General features: G+C 36.9%; 1 protein-coding gene and 1 long non-coding RNA gene across 6 annotated transcripts in view; one reads left to right on the top strand and one right to left on the bottom strand.

Annotated features, from left to right (window-relative positions):
- LOC130144058 (uncharacterized) overlaps positions 1-20736 on the bottom strand; it is a 43172-nt gene extending 22436 nt beyond the window's left edge. The window contains exons 1-2 of the long non-coding RNA XR_008819998.1: positions 20675-20736; positions 5993-6159 (exon numbers count right to left, since the gene is read on the bottom strand). This is a non-coding gene — a long non-coding RNA (uncharacterized LOC130144058). The remainder of the gene's footprint in view (positions 1-5992; positions 6160-20674) is intronic.
- Positions 1-21141, top strand: part of ROBO1 (roundabout guidance receptor 1) — a 650998-nt gene that overhangs the window by 306483 nt on the left and 323374 nt on the right. The gene's annotated exons all lie outside the window — the stretch shown is intronic.

The following is a 21141-nucleotide window of genomic DNA, read 5'->3' as shown; positions in this document are numbered from 1 at the left end:
AATTTAAATAAAGAGTAACAAAAAGATCTGATCTGATGCTAAGCCCCATCCCTTTTGATATGCTGGTTTTGACTGAAGGCTCAAAGAAGACCTGGTATGAGAGAAGCAGCCTTCCAGGAAACCCAAATTTGGAAAGAATACTGCAGCTGAATCTAGTATGTATCGTTCTCAGCTTGTTTCATGTTCTAAACAGATTTACCAGAGATTCTTTTTCTGATTCCACAAATGTTAGCATTGATGACTGGAAAACAGAAGAGGATCATTCTGGGCAAAAGCATGTTTAGAAGCAGAGTAAGTTCTGATGAGGAGCACAAGCTTCCCCCTTCCCACACAGTTTTCCTGTTTGTCCCTTAGCTGATCTGAGGAGCTCCACCAGTACCTGAGGATACAGAAAGAGTCAAGGTAACAAAATGCCGAAGGTGTGGAGCATGGTTTCTGTGAGGAGAGGCGTGCAGCAGAAGTGCTGGTGGAGCAGAAGGGAATGGACATTGGTTTGTGTTCTCTGGGGGAAGCTGAAAATACAGTAGAAAGCTGGTGGTGGTAGAAGACCAGGGGCAGCGTGGTAGGGTTTGGTAGGAAGCTGGATGTCAATGTTACAAACCCAGGGCGTGAGATGCGCCGCTCTTCAGTTACCCACACTTGCCTGACATTCACAGCTGTGCGCTGGTAGTATAAGGTGTAAACTGAAGAGAAACTGTGGGTTTGCATGGTTTGTATTTACAGTATGGTGGGTGGAGAAAGGCTGTGTGTTGACAGGCACATTGATCTTTACATTGGAAAATACTGTGATCACAGTGGAGTTAAATGAGATTCATATTTATGACTGAGAAAGGGAGGAGGAAAAAGGAAAATGGAGTAAGATTTTCTGCACTTGATGACCATGAAGACAAATCACGGGATCTCAGATTTATCTTTGATAACTGATTCCTGGAGATGAGACAAAAGCAGATATTAGATAAACCTGGACTTGGGTATGTATCTTTTCTGTTCTACAAAAGCAAAAATTAAAGTACGCTGCAGAAGATTGTAACTATTATGAAATCAGTAAATTGAGTAAGCAACTCACAGGGTGATGCTGTCAAGAGAACTACAGAAATACTGAAGCTGAAGTAAACAGTGGAATCTTTCAAATATTTGTCTTTAGTCTGCCCTAGATTACTCATTTTCCTAACCATCCTTGTATGAGAACATGATGTATGGTAGGATTTGGAGATACCATAAATACAGAAGAAAATCAGACATCATTTAGGGAAAACTGTATTGACTATAAGGACTAGCAAAACTGAACTGGGACTGAGTATGTGAACAACAAGGTCATAAACTAGGGGACTTAGATTATCTACAACAAATTTGAGAATTCTTGATTGTGAAATGATAAAGGAAAACCACCTGAGTGTACACATCAATCACAAAATGACAACTGGTAAACAGTGATGCAGAAACAAAGCTGAGGGAGAAGGTTTGCTCCCAAAAGCAGTCATTAGGAGATACTCATCAGGGAAAGAGAAGGTAATGGTGAAACACAAAGGTGGTGTTCACACAATGCTAAGAAAAGGCATGAAGTGGCCATCAATAAACCCACCGATTAGAAACGGGCATCTGTGCATCAGAGAAGTAAAATTCTGGCACAACCTTAGGGATAATTGGTGCAAAATCAAATGTAAAACATAATTCCTTTGCAGAAAAGTTAATGAGTGAATTAGGAGTTAATGTTTAGCAAAACAGTATTTCCTCTGAAATGATGATTTATCAAAATCGAAACATCAGATGAATGAAAAAAATCAGTTAAAAAGAGAAAATTAAAAAAAATAAAGTTCTAATAAGACAGGATTGAGTGAGGCAATAAAATTTTCCTTTTTAAAACACTTCATGTAGAACTTAATATGTACTTTAGTAGTAAAGACAAAATTAGAGAATGTCCTCTTCAGCAACCACATACTTCAGACTTTGTAGATTTTTTTTATTTGGCTCCTGAATAGGAGAAAAACACAGAGTTGCAACATTCCTTATGAAGCCCCGAGTACAATTTCCACACTGCCCTAGCAATTCTGCTAGGAGCAGCAGGTTTGTGGATGGCAATTCTGCCAGCAGCAGTCAGAACCGGGGGGACTACTCTCTGGCCTTGGTCCAGCTTGCTGCAGATTCCCAACTGAATAGATGGCTGTGGTATTTGGGAAAAAATAGTGCATTGCTTTTAAGAGCATGCAGTGCAGTGGAGAGCACTAGCTGGCTGGCTGCTCGGGGGGAGAGCTGACTCAAAGCAGCCATTTGAAGGCAGGTGGTGTTATTGTGGGCACGAGGAGAACCACCAAATGAATGCTTCCTCGAGGACATTCTGAATCAAAGGGTCTGTTATAAGACTCCCCAGGCATCTAGCCATTATGTCCATGGTCTCTGCAAATTTTTAGTCTGCAAGTCCTGTGTAAACTCATGACTACAGGATAATAATAGGAATTCTGTAATTTCAAAATAAATTGTTCTTCAGAGGTTCTTGTTTATTAATATATTAGTGGTATGGAAAATTAACTTGGTCCTCTTCTGTAGATACTTTATCTTCTTTCGTACATGTTCTTGTGAGGGTATACTTATTTATAGGCTCATAAATAAAAGCTTAAACTGGTATTAGTTAGAAAATATGTCACCCCTGATCTTGAAACTAATTGGTTTATATGGACTCTGTTTAATTTGCATAATTTCCTCAGCATGATGTCTTTACTCTTCTTTCATTTTAAAGGGGGAAAAAGTCTTTTTTTCAATACTGAATGGAGAATTTTAAAAAATAAGCCTTCCAGTGATTAAAGGTTAGGTGTAATGTTTCATCTTGTACTAAATGGATCTATTTCTGTCACATACTTTGAGACTCAGATTTTAGTCAGAAGCCAAAAATATTATTCATAGACATGGATCCTTGTTAAAGAAGCGTTAACCTTGCTTTACCCTTTCCGCACCAGGGTTGTACAGCAAAATGTACATTCTAGTGGGTCCTTACTTCCCTGTGGCAATTACTGGAGAAAAATACACTAACTGGTGGGTCACTAACACCTGGCTGGGTTCCCCCACACCAGATGAGAGGTTATCTCATCTCCCTCCTTACAGCTGCCTAAATCTTTCTAAATACTCAGCATTTAAGAGTATAACTCCAACCACATTTCTCTAATGAAATAAGCCACTTGTTGCATTTGCCGTGTTTCTCAGTAGGCTATAGCTGGTGCCAAAGCAGTTCTTTTAAGTAATCAATAATTTCAGACCTCCTATTTTTGGCTAGCAGTAGAACTTGGTTCTACTTAGCAGTGGCACTTTTCATTTAAATTACCTTTAGAAGAACTAAATCTCCAAAATCTGAGGTTTAGAAAGGAAAATGTATGTAGCCCCGAATTCTCTGATGCTTTTCATTGCTTTACTTTAAAGTGTATTGACATGTTCTAGCACTAATAAAAGGGTGTATATTTTATTTCCAGGACTTGCCACAAAATGGTAGTACAAATAACGAGTGAGTGTGGTTCTGTTCCCATGGAAGTGAAGTTATGCAATAGCACACCCATTTCTTTTATAAGGAAGCAGAATGACAAGAGTGGCACTGCTTGTTAGCTAACTGATACTTTGCTTTTTGCTCTGTTTTTAATATTAGCTACTATTAAGTCCATGATGACCACAGTGTATATACACAAGAAAAAAAAAAGGCCAAGAGTTGTTGAACAACTCTCCTGTGTCTTGTTAGCTCAAATGTGAAATATTGCTCTCATTCATTGTTGGAATATAAACCATATGACCTGTTGTCATGCGGTCCTAATATGAACATTCCTTGGTTTACCTGAAGGAATAAAACACGTATTAAACATGTAGTTTTGTAAGTGGGCTCTTAGGCCTGTATGCAAATGGCAATTCAATGTGATATATATAGATCATGATGTAAAATTCGATTGGTGTTTAAGAAGGTAAACTGTGATCTCTTAGGTCTTATCCCAGTCCTGAAACAATCCTTTTTATTACTGTCCTAAGCAATGTACTAGGCTGCTGGGCAAAAGTCTTTCTCTTTATACAACCTGCCTGCCTCACTGACATTGTTAGAAAAGCAGATTAGGAAATGGCAGAAAATAATGAAGTAAATGAGAAGTATTACCACTGTAATTTTGGAATATGAGTTGAAAGTGTAAAAGACCAGTGTAGCAGAAGAGACAAAAGTGACTGATTCCTCCTTTAGTTAATCACCTCTTGTTAGGTGGAGGGAAAAATGCAAACTTGCGCTATAGGCAGTGCAAAGAAATGCTCACCCAGACACCACTGCTTCAAGGGAAAATCTTTGAAAGGGCTAGGTTAAAAACAGCCAATATGCCATGAATTGGGGATTAAATTACATTGATATCAATTGAAATCAGTACACTCAAGGTGAGAAGATTATGCAGGAATACAGCCAAACAGAAAGTGGATGGACATATATAGAAGTACACGTGGTCTGAATGTCTGGTTCTCGCTAATAGGTGAATAGTATTGCTCAGAATGTAGGGATCTATGGCAAATCCTGACTTCAGGATAGTGTGTGGAAATCTGTTTTGCAGTTTGGTACAAAGGCAGTTTAGTTGGCCAAGTTTCATGCAGTTTGACCAGCGTGTTGAAATTCAACAAAGCAGCCGCAAGTCTCAGCATAAAGAAACTGAGAGTGAACAAATTAAATACTCATTTTTCTCATGCATCTCCTCATGTTGCTGTCCAATTAGAAGTCAGGTTTGGCACTGATTTCTGGGGTTTTGTCCTAGAAAGGTAACAATGAAATCCAAATACCTTGATTTTTGTTCTGCTATTGCAAAACACAAATCATGTAACGTATATTAATCTGAAAGTAGTATTGCATAAACATACAAAAGCTGAAAAGTAGCTCTGTGACATATTTGTCACTGTGCTAGGACACATGCATGATGCTGTGATAAACACTCTACAAAGCACTTGTTAAGACAGCCCTTACCCCGCAGGAATTTGCAGCCTGGGAGACAGAGAGAGATAAGATAAGATGCACCTGGTAACCAAGAAGTGATGCTATTTACATTTTTCTTTTCTGTTTGCTTTCTTTTCCCAGTGTTTCACCCCCTGTTTTATAATGAAGTGCTGGATTGGTTGATGTGACACTTTTGAGTCTCTAGGAAGAATCTGATTGAAGAAGAATGGTGGCTGGCACTGGGCTTGGGAAATCATACTTTACAACTTAGGCAGCAGCGAGGAAAATAGAAAGACAGTGATGACTGGAGATGATTCTTAAGGCCCAGTCCCTGTCAAACACTCAGCATTTTGACTCCTGTCAAAGATAATAAGGAAGGGAGTATTATTCAGAAAGGGATAGGAAGTCCTGTGTGCTCAGAGGGTATTTTTTTTTTTTCTATTTAGATATTTAATGCATAGCCCACTCCTTCTCTCAACAGTGCAGTCTTTTGATGAACAGCAAGTAACTGTCATAACACAGGAATAAGAACTCAAGTGGTGCTGTTGCTAAGGATTTTCATTTACCTTGATAGCTTCCAGACTAGATATGAGGCTTTGTTTGAGTTCCCAAATGTCATTAGGTTTCTCAGGGTTATTGCTATGCTACAAGACTTGCCAAAGCTATTCTAATCCTTTCCACTTCTCATTAGAAGTTGCTGTCACTTTTCCCCAGCTTCTGTATCTGCCTGTTCCCTGGTTTCCTTCAAAATATTCCATCTGAACTGTCTTCAGCATTATTTCCTGCATTTCCTCTCCTTCACTTTTCCCCTTATCTCCTTCTAGTAGCATAGTATCATCATGTGAAACTCACAGCCAAGTTTTCAGGTTCATTTTGCCCACTCCTATCCTACTCCTTTCTCTTAGTGAGCACTTTGTATGGCTATACCTTGCAGCATCTGCCACGTCACACTGTACATTTTCCAATGTGTTCTTTGTCACCTGCAAAGGTTTTTAGTAGTCTCAGTTATCTTCCCATACTTCAATTAATTTTGTTGGTGATACTGAAAAATAACAGGCTTACCTCACCTGAACCTCTGTGTTTTGTTTCGTTGTTTCAAAAAAGGTTTGCTTTTGTTATCTGAATAGATTTGGTTCCTGTTCTCCTCCGCCAGTTTGAAACTGTCCTTCCCAATGAGAAACGAAAATAATATCTTTGGTTCTTCTGCCTCCCCTGCTAACAGCCCACTCCTGTAAGAAAGTGGAATAGGCTCGAATATATAGCGCGGGCTACAGCATTGCAATAAATTCTTAACAACTGTAATATAAGAATATGCAGTGATACTCAAACAGGTAAGGCTGTGATACCCACCTCACAAATACTTACTGTATAGTTCGAGTGTAGTCTGCACAGACTAATAACAACATGCTTTTATGCTTGGTTATTGTAGCACAGTAGATGGCAAATGATTATGAATCAGGTTGAATGTTATCCAGATGCACTATATCTGTTCAAGTACAATATTTATGATCGTTTTGAAATGGTATAATATCTATAGCCAATCTAAAAACTCTTAAACATGCATTCAAACATGATTAGCAGTAATTTATCTGAACAGAACATGAACAGATAAGCACCTCAATTGACAAAGTTATACTCAAAGCAAAAAAGAATTTGATTAATATAAAGCACCTGTACTCTTTAAATCATTTTAAAGGTGGCATGTGTTTTCTTATGAGATTAAATCTATGTAGTATCAGTGTTTTATCTCTGCTCTGTGTGTCTGATAATCTCAAAAGTAGTATAAAAGACACATACAAAGGAATGGATTTGAAAGAAGACACAGAAAGTTAGCAACACATATGTTTTCACAACAGCATTTTAACCATTTATCTTAAGAGCTTTGGAAGAATTTGTCCTTGGCTTTGAAAACAAACAGTAAGAATTAAACACTTACTTGGGTGTTAAAACTCAAAAGATGTGAAAACAGTAAAGCACGAGGCAACTTCTTATCATCATCACACTTCATATGTACTATACAGAACACAGGAGAACACAAGGAACTCTGTTGGTTTCCATTTAGAATAGCCGGATTTATTATTCTTTTCTTCCCCTGCTTAGTGTCTAATGTGTAGCATGTTTGGAGAATAAGACTTGATTTTGATGCTCATATTTCACATAGATTCATTACAATTTCTCTGTCATCTTCTCTAATTTCAAAGAAAAATGCATGTTCCAAAATGGGGCACAAGAAGCAACGTTGCCCCTGATAAAGGATCTCCTGCAGTTCCACAGTCATGAAAATAAAAAGCCCATCTTAGAAATTTTTACTGGAAGAATTAATAGTACCATCATGTGCCCTGCTTGCTTAATTAGACTATTGATGCAACTTCTGCACATTGACAATATAATTTCTATAAGCCAAGAAGTAATGCAAGTTCATAGGAAAACATTAAAAGATTTTTTTCTGTTGATAGACTGTTATGATACTCAACACCAAGAAGCCAGCCACCTTAAAGCAAGAGGGATTCAAGACCTCTAATAGAGACACTGGCGCAAGATCTTAATTGCACAGACAGTTCATTACGGTTTCTTTCTGAAATACAATAAAGGGTAAATGACAAATGGGACAAAGAGAAAAAGCACACACATTGTGTACATGTCAGACTCAACAGAAGTCCTGCACTATGGCTTGACCGATTTCCTCTTGTACTGCAAAACTGCTGGCCAAGTGTTTGTCTGTTTGTCTTTGCATAATATTATAAGTAATGTAATGGTGGCAAAGGAAACTGCAGAGTAATTAGTCCATCCCTTTCTTGCTGCCACTTCAGTTTTTAGTTCATTTATGTATGCAAACAGATGATATATAATTTTATGTGGAAAAAACCAAGGATTCAGATGATTCAGTTGGCTGATGATTCAGCCAAACTACTCAGATCCAGATCTCTTAGAAGTGTCACAGCTTCTTCACAGACCGTGTCTACAGCAAAGGCTCCTAACTCAAAGACCTCGTTAAATATATCTAAAGCTAGATATTGAAAACGCCTTTGTGTGAACATCTTTTCCAAACAGAAGAAGGTTCACTCAAGTGGACCTCTAGTATTACCTGTAAAGATTGGATTTATCTTGCCTCACTTCAGGTGTACGAAAATTTGTTAGGCCAAGTCTAAACCAATCATGTAGTAAGATGGTAAAAACAGGCGCTTCCAGAAGATGCTTCATCGGTTCTATGATCAGTGTTAAGATCCACCCATTAAAAAGCCTCTGGAGTTGCCCACTTTTCTGTGTTGGCTGTAGATGGAATAAGGACAGAACTCGCTTTCAGACAGCTGACCTTTGAAACACTATTCCCAACCAGGTACATAGAAGTAGTTAGTGCAAAAAAGAAAGTGCTCTACAAATTTCCACTTTGGCTTTAAGAAAAAGATTTGAAAAACACACAAATAAAACAAATGATCTTTGAATTTTCTGATGGAGATGATGGCTGATATTTATGTTCATAGAAAAGAAATCTGGGTTCAACAGAACAGGTTCTCTTTGGAGCCCTGGGCTCCACAGAACTGTACTCTATGTGATGTTGCAGACATCGATAAACTCTGGTTGGGACCCAGTGCTATACTTTCAATCACTGGATAAGGTTGTGAGTTTGAAGAGTATACATAATACTGTAAATACAGAGTTTTTTTCTGAAGTTTCTTCTGCTAGATTCTATACTATTTGCAGTCACTAATACAGCATTTCTACCTTCCTGTTTCCAATGCATGGAAGGGGGGTGGGGGGGTGGGGGGTGGGGAAGAGAGGAAAAAAAAAAAACCAACAAATTGGGGAAATCACCTTACTGAGAAAAGCGCTTATTCTCTATATATTCTGCTAATTCTTGAGACTAGTGATAACATTTGAAGAAATGTGGCAACTTCTCTATTTTTTATTTTAGGAAGCAAAAAGAAAAATATTCTAATTTTAAGAATATAATCCATTTAAGGGGAGTTCTCCTTTGGTTTTAGTAGAAGCGGTGTTGTAAAACTAGCACCACTGAAATTTTTGGTAGTGTTCAATTTAGGTAATATGGTATAGTTTCATTTCTGACAAACATTTTCCTACTCAATGTGCTGATTCCACAAGAACACATTCTATCCTTGTTTTACTCTCTTCCCCCTGACACCAAGTCCCACATGAAAGCATTCCAACTTTATTGCAGATTATCAAATTGAAATAAACGGGATCTCTCATTCTAAAATGGGAGAAGATGAGAAACATTCTCTGGCATATGTCTGTTGCCTTGATTTAACTTACAAATTCATAGCCTACTGACAAACGCTTCTTTGTCTGATGGTGTGGGTTTAAGTTTTTTAGTAAGTTGGAGAGTGTATGCATTTTTACATATGAAGTTTGCTATCAACACTACTCAACAGTGTAAAACTAAGATAATAACATAGAAATACAAACCTTTCTTAATGGTGTACCTTCCAAGAAAATGATTCTTTGTATCCCAGTCTTAAAAATGCTGCAGCAGAAAGATTATACAATCTGACCATCATCAAACATTATCTGATGTCACTTTATACTTCAAATAGTTCAACTTGACACTCTGTTTGGTTTACTCTTTGCTAAGATGGAGGTTTTACCCTGAAATGACCTCTTTGGCTTTGCAGTGAATTGTTTTAGTAAACAGATGGATCATTTGACTCAAAGAAAAAACCCTAAAATATTCATTTAGGTCTGCAAATCATTTCTCTGAATGGGAACAGTAAATTCTAAGTGCCTGAGGCTTCAAACCTTTCAGGAGTTGGAATTCTGCATGAAATTGGGCTGTTAGTGTCTTGCCTTTATTTTATGTGATTTATTCTTTGTACTCCATGAAGCTGCATACTATAAAACCTTTAATTACTTATTTCATGGAAACATTTGAGGAGTTGTATTTGTTTCACTTTATTGGCAGCTTTGCTGAGCAGCGTGTGATTGTATTTAGTACAACTGTGTCACATATTTCATTAAAGAATTTGTTTTCCAATCTTACTTGTAATCAACTGAAGACATTACTTCATTGAAAGGTATGAAAATCTCCTTAACTTTCATAATTAGGAACATAAGTGTAATCAGCTTGTGTTGTAGTCTATAAACCACAAACTGAAGAGGTGTCAAAGGAGTAACCCATTCCCATTTTGTGGGTATGAACTATCACGTTTTGGATCTATGTTCATTTTTGTCAACAGAATAGAAAAGAATTTTTACAAGCTGTAGTATGGTTATAGCTGCAGACACAACTAGAACCCTTTCAATTAGTTGGCATATATAAAATCTTTAAAATGTTGATGTTGATTTCCTAGATAATTTAGTTTAGTATCAGTTACATGACTTGTAACATTTAAGATAGAAAAGACCACCTGATTAACAAATATAATCTTATAAAAGCCATTTAAATGTCACACATTTAACCCCTGTACTGGGCTCCATATGACATGCTTGTATTTGCTTAGGCTTCCAGAAAAGCACTTTTTCTTAATTTGCAGGGATCAAGAAACTTCTTACCTTGACTCTTCAGTACTATGTTATTTTAGGTGGTTTGTAATAATAATAACAAAAAATTATTTGTAAATATTGGTTCTAGAAGCTGTATCTGATTTCAAAAGGAGAGCTGTATTTTGTATGTTTTATTAAACTTGTTAACAGTTAGGCATAAATGCACCCAAAAAGCTGTTTTTATCTTGTTGGTTTTTTTCTGTGAGTACAAAATACAATGTTCCTAGTTTTTCCAGGATTTGACAGAAACCAGACTTTATATTGCTCCAGAAGTCATGACCTCAAGCCTCACGAGGCAGAATTGTTCTGCTCTTATTTAGACCTGGCAGTTGAATGAGTGGGCAGAATGTAAGTATTTTGTTGTGGTTTTCTGTATAGACCTCGATCCAGCTTTATGGAATCTCAGTCTGACTTCGGGATTGACACCTGTGCAGCAAAAGAGCATTGAAGAGACAAGGGCTGTCAGTTTTCCTTTCTGCCTGCTGCTGTTAGTGTGTGCTTGGTTATGAGATGCAGGGAAGATTGCTATGCCACGGCAATGGCTGCCAGCGCGGGAACAGCTTAAGTTTACACTTTACCAAGACAGCTTTTTTTCCCTAGGACTGAGACCTTTGCTCTATTTAAAGTATCATGGCAAGCGTGGGAGCATTTGGGCGAGGATATTACATGATTGCTACACTTTAATTACAATGTTAAAGTGCCGCAAATGTGTATTTTTGTGGGCCAAGATTCTAGTAATTAGTTCTCTCCTCTCTGTAAGAGGGGTTTTTCACTGTATGCTTACTTCAGCCTCTTCACTGTTCACGTGAGAAATCAATGTAAAATCAATAGATAATCCTGAATCCAATAGGTAACAAAAGAATATGCTATTTCTTCAAGATGTCTTGTTTTAGCCGCTGGAGTCAATGCTAACCTCTTTAGAAAGAAATCGTTACGTATACTTGGGACTAACATTACCTTTAATACTGTATTTAATAGAGAAGAGCAGAGAAAAGAGACAATTCAAGAATGTTACTTTTAGTAGACGACGTTGGACAATGTTTTCTAGAAAACCAATAAAGCAAGTGTCACAAAGGCTAGGCATCACATTATTTCACCGACAGGAACTCCGATCACTGATCAAACTGTTTCCTGTAGTGATTATGTTAAGTTTAAAACCCAAACAAAATAAAACCAACTACAATCCACATCAGAGCAAAGCAGATTTCAGAGAACCACATTATGCTCTTTAACATTTATCTCCCCCGTTGTCTTCACTGTGGCTTAAATGACGTGGACAATCAGAGATACAGCAAATATTAAAATGTTGGGGAAGAAAACAAATGGACTTCAGCTTTTCATATGTATCTGAAAAGTAGCAGTCATGCCTCCCACACCTGCTCTCAGGCAGTGGGTTGTCACCTCAAGCCACTGCCAGCTTAGGATGCAGCAGATCCATGAAACTAAACCCCTCTAAGGATTACCCTAAATCCACACAACAGTCTTGAGTGCTAATTTTTGCCTTTAATGTGTTTATTACCCCATCTACGTGTATTCACCATTTGGATCCAACACCATTGTGTCACATAGAAGCAGAATGGTTTTGCCTTCTGAAACGATGTTGTCTCAAAACAATATGGTATCACCTATTGTGTAACGATTTGTCTCATGAAAGCATTTTAGACTATGCAAACCCATATTTCTGTTGCACTAAAATTGTCTGGGTTTCGATTGTGAAACATACTGTGAGCTCAAACATGGAGAAGACAGGCTGGTTTTGAACAAAGGCAGCTCTCCGGAGAAATGCATGTCCAAACTGTAATCAAGGAAATCCTTCATGTCTCCTGTTAATTGGTGATTTGCCCTGCATATCTGATGGGAAGATTTCTGGCTTCAAGCAAAAATCTCTTTCAAGGGATTCTTAATAAAGGTTTAAGGCTGGGATTTTCAAGAATACCAAAGGGATTCAATGGCAGTTGAACATCCCCCTCTGCAACACACTTTTGAAACTCTCACTCACATTTCCAAGGTACCACATTCAGGACAGGTTTATAATTTTTATTCTGTGCTCACACAGAACTGAAAGACATATCCAAGAACATCCTAGACCTTCTTTTTATCAGGACTTCTATCAAATTAAGGCAATTTTAACCAAGCCACTACGAAATACAGACTTCAAGTGATATAGCACTTTAAAAATAATTACTTGATTAATCTTGCTGCACAGAATGTGTTTGGTATTTATTCATGGAAAGTATTAACTCCTTGGGAATGGGTAGCATCTCACTAAGCTTTCTGTAAGATAGTAGTAAGTTGGGAAGGAAAAAAACTTAGTTGATTTTCTGTATTTTCTTCTTCCCGTGTATTCATGCCATAAAGGTATTGGAGCAGGATTCTTCAGTACATGTATATTTAACTGTCAAAATTGTCATTCCCATTTTCTTAAAAGCTATTCAAAATATTGACCAAGAGCATCATGTAAGTCCTAGTGCCTATATTCAGTTCCTTGCTTGAACAGTGGCTTCAGTCTGTGGTTATTGTCATGGGTTGGCTGGGTAAAATATAAGCCAAAACCTTTGAAATTCCATTTGAAATACTGAACTCTAACATGACCATTCTGATAAGACTTTCAGTCTTGATATGCTAATGCAGAATTAACTTTTAGAAGTTAAATGGACATCAGTTGATGCTCTTAATTTTAATTTTTTCTTTCTTTAGCCCTAGAATTTTCCACAGGATTTTGAGAATTTAGCAAATATTCTTTCATAAGAAATACCAAAAGGTCTTGACAACTTTGTAAAAAGTTTATATCCAATTTGGTATCGTTTAAGATCAATTTGGCTGTTTTTACTTAAAAGCCTCTGTAGAGTCTCACCAGCCTAGGGTACTGGTAGAAGTTCATAGTAGTGTGAACTCTCAATCTTTAAACCACTTTATACCTCTTTAAAAATCACCTAAAATGGGTATCTAAAGTGCTTTTACCAGGTTAACACCAGCAGAGGGCATTACAGCATAGTTCACTAAGACATAAAAACTTGCTGGAAACAATCCAGACGGGAACAAAGTACGTTGGAGGTTTGATAAGTAATTTACTGAAAGACATGTAGACTCTTTAATGATCACATTGAACTGATTGAGAGGATTTCCCCATTATAATGATAAAAATCAGGTTTCTAAAACCTCATTCGCTTCTTTAAATCAAAATGTCAACGTTGCAACACGAGTAGTATTGCGTACCAAAATGTGTTGCAAAATGAAAGCATGTATTTTTTCTTAAAAATTGGGGTGCAAGTTTAGAATTTTACAATTAAAAATAAAATTGTTCCTAATGAGAACCAACTGAATATGTTTGAATGAAATCTCTCCAACTTCTATTCAGCTGAACAGCTTCCCCTACCAGTTAAGAAGAGGTCCCTTGGCAATGTCATATTTTCAAGGCAATATGCAAAGTTTCAATATTGCAAACCCTCGCAATGCCACAGCAATCTCCCCTGGCCTGAGGTTGTTGTCTCTATGTGAGACTATTAATTTTGAATACAGAATACAGAAAAGCGAGTTTCCCAGCTCCATTATTAGGAAGCAACATTTAAAAATGTCCATGAAAGCTAAAACCAAAAATAATTTATTAAATAATGCAAAATTATCATGAATACTTTTCTGCGTGCATATGTGTTTATAGGTGTAGATTTAGAATTAGATTTTTGGCACATAACGTTTAGTGTCCTGCTGTTGCTTTTCTACTTAAATGTACATGTACAAATTAGAACTACAAGGATCCTATGTGGAAGGAGTAGATCCTGGGTAGTATCTTCCACTGTTGTGGTCTAGAAAAACTTCACTTGAGACTTTCTTTGGTCTGAGTATTTATGTAGTCTGATATTACTATCTGAAATGCCATACTGGCGTGGTGTCCTTCCAGCATTAAGACTTAAAGAGCAAGTTTTTTGTTCTTGTTGCATTCTTTCAGGTTGGCTACGAGTCCACGCAGATCTGACTGTGCCCTCCAGCTAAAAGTAGGACGTTTCTTCATAAGTATAGTTGAGGGAAAATGCAGGTAAACTGTGTCTACTCAGTAACAACTGGGGAAACACAAAACTCGTCCTTTTATATAAGGGAGAAGGGCAAGTTCTTGACTTTTTATTTGAAAACAGATTGCTGTATGTTTTAGGCATTCTCCAGCACTCAGTGTGTAATTTACTCTTGCATCTTCTCTGTTAAGAGGTGATAGGAGAGAAAACTGCAGTTGTATACCTATGTGATCCTTGCTCAAGGTCGTGCTTTCTACTTGTGAAAACACCATTACGGTGTAACACAAGTGATCCTCTGACCTGCTAGAGGCAATGAGCACTTCACAACCTTTCACAAGCATACTATTTTTCAAATGTTCTTCTTTTATGCCAGTACAGTTTTTTCGAGAGGAGCAGCTGCTAGCTTTAAATTAAATGACAAAATCCCCGGGAAGAAGAGGAGGAACACGCTGACGGCATGTCTACACAGTCAGGAGCAGATACTTAAGTGCCTGCTCCTCGCACACAGCAAGCCAGGCACACAGAGCCAGCTGCAGTGCAGCAGCCATATAGCCATGTTATTATAGTAATGAGCCTGAGCTAATAAGGCCTGTTGAGACACAACCTGTGTTAGCTCAGGCTTGGCACTATGATAGCATATTTACTCAGCTTCTGGATTGGAGTTGGCTTGTGTCAGGCCGTCTCAGAGAGTGGGAGGAATAGCTGTGTTACTGGATGCTCCTAACTATGTAGACATACCCTGACAGATTTGTCCTTTGGGAGGTTTTAAGGAGAACACATGCAAGACCAGTTTTCTTTTTAATGAAATATTTAGCTGAGGCCCAAGGCCTTCCCTCTAGTTTGTTCTTCGGTTTGGCTTTGTTGTTTTTGTCTTTTTATTCTAAAGGCAGCCTGACCTTCAGTGAGAAACGAGGTGTATGCTGTATGGGAGCCTGGCACTGCTGTTTCCTGCACAAAGCTGGAAGGAATTATATTAAAATAAAATAGCCTGCTGGATGAATGGGTATACAAGGCTCATCGACAGCATCCTCTCCCTCAGCAGCAATCCTTACTTGCCCTGCAGGTTTTGTACTTTTATCAGTGTCTACTACAAAACTTCACAATATACAACACCTGGGCACTTCTCACCAGAATCCATTAGGACCTAGACCAAAAGTTTTGAGGGGGAAAAAAAAAAAAAAAAAAGCAAAAAGAAAACCCCAAAATAAATGTTTCTAAGGTCCAGAAAACATTTAGTATCTAGCAGACTAAGATGCTTTTGATCAACAGAACTCTATTCTCTGTTTTGAGGGTGAGGTATTTAACTAATATATTTTCCATTTTTTTCCTTCATTTCCTATCTCAAAAAGTAGCAGTACTTTGGCTTTACTTGAACACTTGAAATACATTTATACAAAATTTTGATTTGGTAATTAAATTAACTAATATACATTTTTACAGTTCTCTTGAAGTGTTGGCTTTGAGAGCTTTTACTATGGATAAGGATTGCTGGGGTCTTTATACCTTTTCACCTAGGGTATTTTGCAAGAAATTTTACATTGTATGTATTCCGTATATGCAGAAAAGGCTAAGCTGGGCTAGCCCTTACACACAGAGGAAGGCAGTTTTACTTGTTCATTAAAACAGATATATTACCACTTCAAGAAGGATACTGCCAGCAAACCGTACCGCTAGTGTAAGATTTTGGCTGCTGGTTCCAGTAGTATGCTGTGTCTGCTGACAGCTAGTGCTTCTGACACCAGCAAATAAGCATACCGTCATGGGGCAAAGACTTCCTCCCCTTCCAATGCTGGTCAGACACTGAAAAATTTGAGGGGGTGCAATAAAATGTATGCTCTAGGCACTAAAACAGGGTGTCTCTATCATTTATAGTTCCATGTATTTTTCGCTTCTTCTACTCAAGGGCAGAAAGCAATATTAAAAACATAGTGAGCATTTTTTTAATTAAAAGAGGTTAAATATATGGGAACAGATAGGCTTTCATTATGCAATTATAAATTGTATGCTGGTTATTTTAAATTTCAACATGCAATTGAAATTGTACTGGGTGAGCTAGCCTGGGTGTCTGCTTCACATTTGACTGAGTTAATTCACTGCAGGTATTCAGTTCTTAAGTGGTGTCTGCTTTAAATATGTGCAGTAATTCAATCAAAGAAATAAGATGGATAGTTTATGTAATCCTTTTCATCTCCAGATTGCTAAGGTTAACCTTAACTATTCATGAATTATAAATGCATACAGCAATCTCAAACTAATACATGTAAAAAACCCTTTTTTGATGGCCTGTTGAAAACCATGGAACAGTTCCTTCTTTTAAAATATAATTGGTGGAACTTACAGGCACTGTATATCATTTCTTCCACTTATTTGTAATCTTAAACAAAAGTTTTGTGCAACTCATTTAAAACAGTCATCTGTGGTAATATTAAACCTCTCCTCTGAGCCAGGAACATAGGTAATTTTCCTTTCAAAATTTTGGATGCATCATTCTTACAGCCTTTTGCAGTGCCAATAGATTCTGTGACATGAATGGGAACCCAAAGGCTGATATTACAGAACAATAACGCTCTGTTGTAAGCCTTCACAATTCCTGGAGTAATTAAATAAAGAAAAAAGAATCCTTTTTCTTTCGTTTTGTTAGTTCATTCAATGCCATTTGGATGTTTTTGCTTGTTAGTTCTCTTACAGGCAGTCCAAACAATCCACTAGGTGACACCCTCATACTCTCCCTATACTCTGTATAGAAACAAGGAGATAGCATGGCTCATTTGTTAAATATTTGAGGCAAATACTGAGATTTCAGGGACAGGTCTCTCTTTGTTTAGTAGTATCAGAGATAACACTGTTATTTGTAATAAATACTGTGCTGTTTGTATATAAATAACATATTAAGCAGATTAGCATTCTGTCATTAACAGGAACAAAACCGCAGAGCAGAAGTTGTATGCAATATTTCCTACAAACATTGTTAAAAAGCGCTTGAGCTAGTCTGCTGAGTAGACTGAATAGAAAATAATGCCCTTAGCATTTTTTACTGGGGGAACAGAAGGAATATAGCTTCAGTGATGTTTTGGTTGGTTTTTTGTTATTGGTGTTTGGGGTTTTGGGGGGTTTTTTTTGTTTTGTTTTTGTTTTGTTTTTTTTCCGGTGGGGATGTGCTATAGCATCTCTGAAACAGAAATGAAAAACCACATTCACTGCGAATGTAAAGGAGTCTTAAAAGACAAACTTCAATGAAATTTTGCATGTTTATGCCAGTGGTGAATTTTTCTTGTAATTCTTTATGTTGATAATGATGCTTTATAAATCCTGTGAAGAAAGCATCTTTTGTCATGTTATTTTTATACGCCTAGCATAATGAAGCTTGAGCTTGTTTACTGTCTCTGTCTATGAGTTCAACATAGCAAATAAAACCTTATATTTTATTGATAGTATTCCTTACTCTGCAATGACTATAAGTACTATTCTAAACATTGTACATTGCAAAAGGCGCTAGAAGTCTGAATTCACTAGTGGTGTAATTCAGAGTAACATCAAAGAAATATGAGTTACATCCCAAAATTAAGGTAAATAAAAGCAAAATCATGTTAAGGCCCTAACAGTCAAATACAAGAAAATAATTCATTTGAACTACATGTTTAAACAGTAACCGGCCAGGTCAAGAAAGGCACAGAAATTGACTTATATGGCCATGGAAATCATAATATTTTTTGTGTAGTCATAATTATCCCAATTAATTATATGGCAACTGTAGGTTTTCAAGTTTTTGCTATCCATGCACTTTTTATATTCAGATACACTTCACAGTGCTCCTTCTAACAACTTCACTCTCTATTTACCTCTAATGTAGAAAAATCCATTTTTTTTACCACTGAAACCTGCAAAAAACCTACTGAAATTATATTCTTCTGCTGTCATGTATGTTTATTGACTTCAGTTAGGATTGCTACCATGGGTTAGGCCCATAATGCACTTAGAGACACGTGTAAAGAGAGAGATGTATCGCTCCTTCCATTTTTCCATTTCAGTGCAGTTTTTAATGCTTACACTTAGAAATAAGACTTTTCATTGTTTTTTTTTTAAGACAGTTTGCTGAATTATCAAACAGGTCACTTCTGTGGTGTCCTAAATATTCTGGGAAGAACTGGTTTTCGAAACTTAGCTATATCTGATAGAACAATGGCAGGAGTACAGTGGACTCGTTAAGTGGGTACCTTTTTAAAACAAGTATTACATTATGAGGGTGGCATAATGTGATACAGTAATTTAAACATATTTTAGATTATAGCAGGTAAATAACTAACATTAAAGTGATTAAGAGATTAACTGGGGGGAAAAAAAAAACCCAAACACCAAGGACACAACACATGGAATTGCATGAGTTACTACGAGCGAACGTGTAAGTGCATGGGCTACTTTTGTAGGAATCGAATCTATATGGCTGATCACATGAAAGCAGACCTAAACCTGGGAGGGATGTCATGCACATCTTGACAAAAACCTGTGAAAATAGTTCTAGTTTGAATAAATTGTACATACAGACATCCTCATAGTACTCTAATTGGTAATACTAACATTGCAGCCTTATCTGAACTAATTCTCTGTGATGTCAATGGAAGCTTAATTTTAGCATATAGAATAATGTTATTTAGTCATCCTCCCTGCCAGCCTCAGAATGCTCAGAATCGTAAACTCTGTGCACTTATGCAGACATGTGCACGTGTGTTCATATAATATTATACACACACATGCTCATAGCTATTTCTGGCAGCCAGCTCCTGGAGATAACCAGAAGGCTACATGGTAGTTTTAAGATCAGGAAGGTAAGAGTCATTTGAAGTTTAAAAAGGTTTGTGGGGAGAGAGTGCAGTTGCCACCGTGACACATCCAAGACTTCAGAGAGAAGTACCCTGGGATCTTTAGTACTTGCAGAAATTCAGGTTCTTCAGGGTAACATGAAAAAACTAATCTCTAAAAGCACATTGTCCCTTCTATTCACCAGCAGCACTGATTTCAGTCACTTCGAGGGAAGAGTGCCATCTGCTGAATCACAACTATCAGTTCTGTAGAACCTTCTCTTTTTTTCCTGGAGGTTTCCCAACCAGAATCCCATGCCTCAAACACAGGCAGCATGTGTAATTGTGTGCATAGGAGTAGTCCTATTCTCTTGGAAATTAATTACATGTTTGTAAGTCTTAGAAATGACAGGCAGCAGGGGGTGTGTGGGGTGTGTGGGGATGTGTGTGTGAGGTTTACAGGAAGATAAATACCAGATTAAAAATTCAGCCCTACAACTGTTGTGCATTCAGTACTGTATGAAATTTAAATAAAAAGATAAATACTGGGAATTAGAGCTAATGTTTCACTTTGATGAATGCAGTAGATATATGTTATTGTACAATCAAATGCATACATTACTGTATTTTCTGTAGTTTTAAACTCACTTAAAAACATGACTTTATGCCACTGAAAGTGGGCTATTTTTTCCTAAGCGTTTTGGAGTTAGAACAATCCATTGATATAATTTAGAGTGGAATGTAATTTTATGGCATTTTTGCCTTCGCCTTTTCAGATGCCACCAAATTTAACTTCTCCGATTATTTTTCAGGCATTCACATTTCACATATTACAGAATTAACACAGCAAGCACACCTGCATTTTAATACACATAGAAGAAGTGTTCCTCAGTTCTGAAGAGGTTAAAGCCATATTTCTTTTCCTAGAAACATTTTCTGTCAGATACATGTATGTGTCTCATATAGATATATATATATATGTCTCAATATCAAGGATGATAAGGATGCTTGAATGGCACACATTTTGTAAGAACATCTGCAGTTAAAGATGATGTCAATTACTTATAAGATATTCTGATGGATTTCTGTAGGCTTACAATTTCAGAAGATTCACTCAGCTGTGCAGCTGTTATATATTATTACAATCTAAGTGGGGTTTTTTTAAGAAAAAGATAATTAGAGCAGTATATATACACTCCTAGTAATTTTTTTTTTTCTGAAGCAAGAAAACACTGACAGCTAAACATGTTATGAAGTACCCAACACAGTATAAATTGAACAAGTCTTTGAAGCTCTAGTGTACTTTCACTATAGGTACCTAAAGTAGAATGAATCTGCACTTCTGAAAGGATGAAGATTTCTTTACAGTGATAGAAACAGTCTCCAATGTCTGTAAAAGATGGAGTAACTGTGGGACAAAAGCTTTAAACTGTTTTACTTACACTCAACTCATGATCATATGGTAAGGTCATTCAAGCTTCAAAGCTTTAATCCACTGCTGTATTTAGAATATATCTGTATCTGAAATGGGAAATTAGAAAATTAACATCCAGCGTGCATCAGACTTCAACACAGCATAAAATTTCACTGGGCATTTTTTTGAAAGACCTAAGCAAAAGATTATGTGAATCTAGAAGCCTACTATTTCACTAATGTGCAGGAAACAAATTTATCTTGAGTAGAGGAAACACTCTGAGAATTAGCTAAATGCTTTATTTACTATCTCTGGACATCATATATACTTACTGCAGTTAAAAGGTAAATGGATTAATTTATGTTGCTAGAGGATACATATGTCATAGAAATACATTAAACCTGACATTTTTACAATTAAAGATTACAGGGAATATTGACAGCTTCATATAAAACCAGGGATACATAAAAATTACATTTTACAAGTAAATAAATA

Source organism: Falco biarmicus, chromosome 2 (genome assembly GCF_023638135.1).
Source record: "Falco biarmicus isolate bFalBia1 chromosome 2, bFalBia1.pri, whole genome shotgun sequence".
NCBI lineage: Eukaryota > Metazoa > Chordata > Aves > Falconiformes > Falconidae > Falco > Falco biarmicus.
This window is presented reverse-complemented; position numbering and strand designations above follow the sequence as displayed.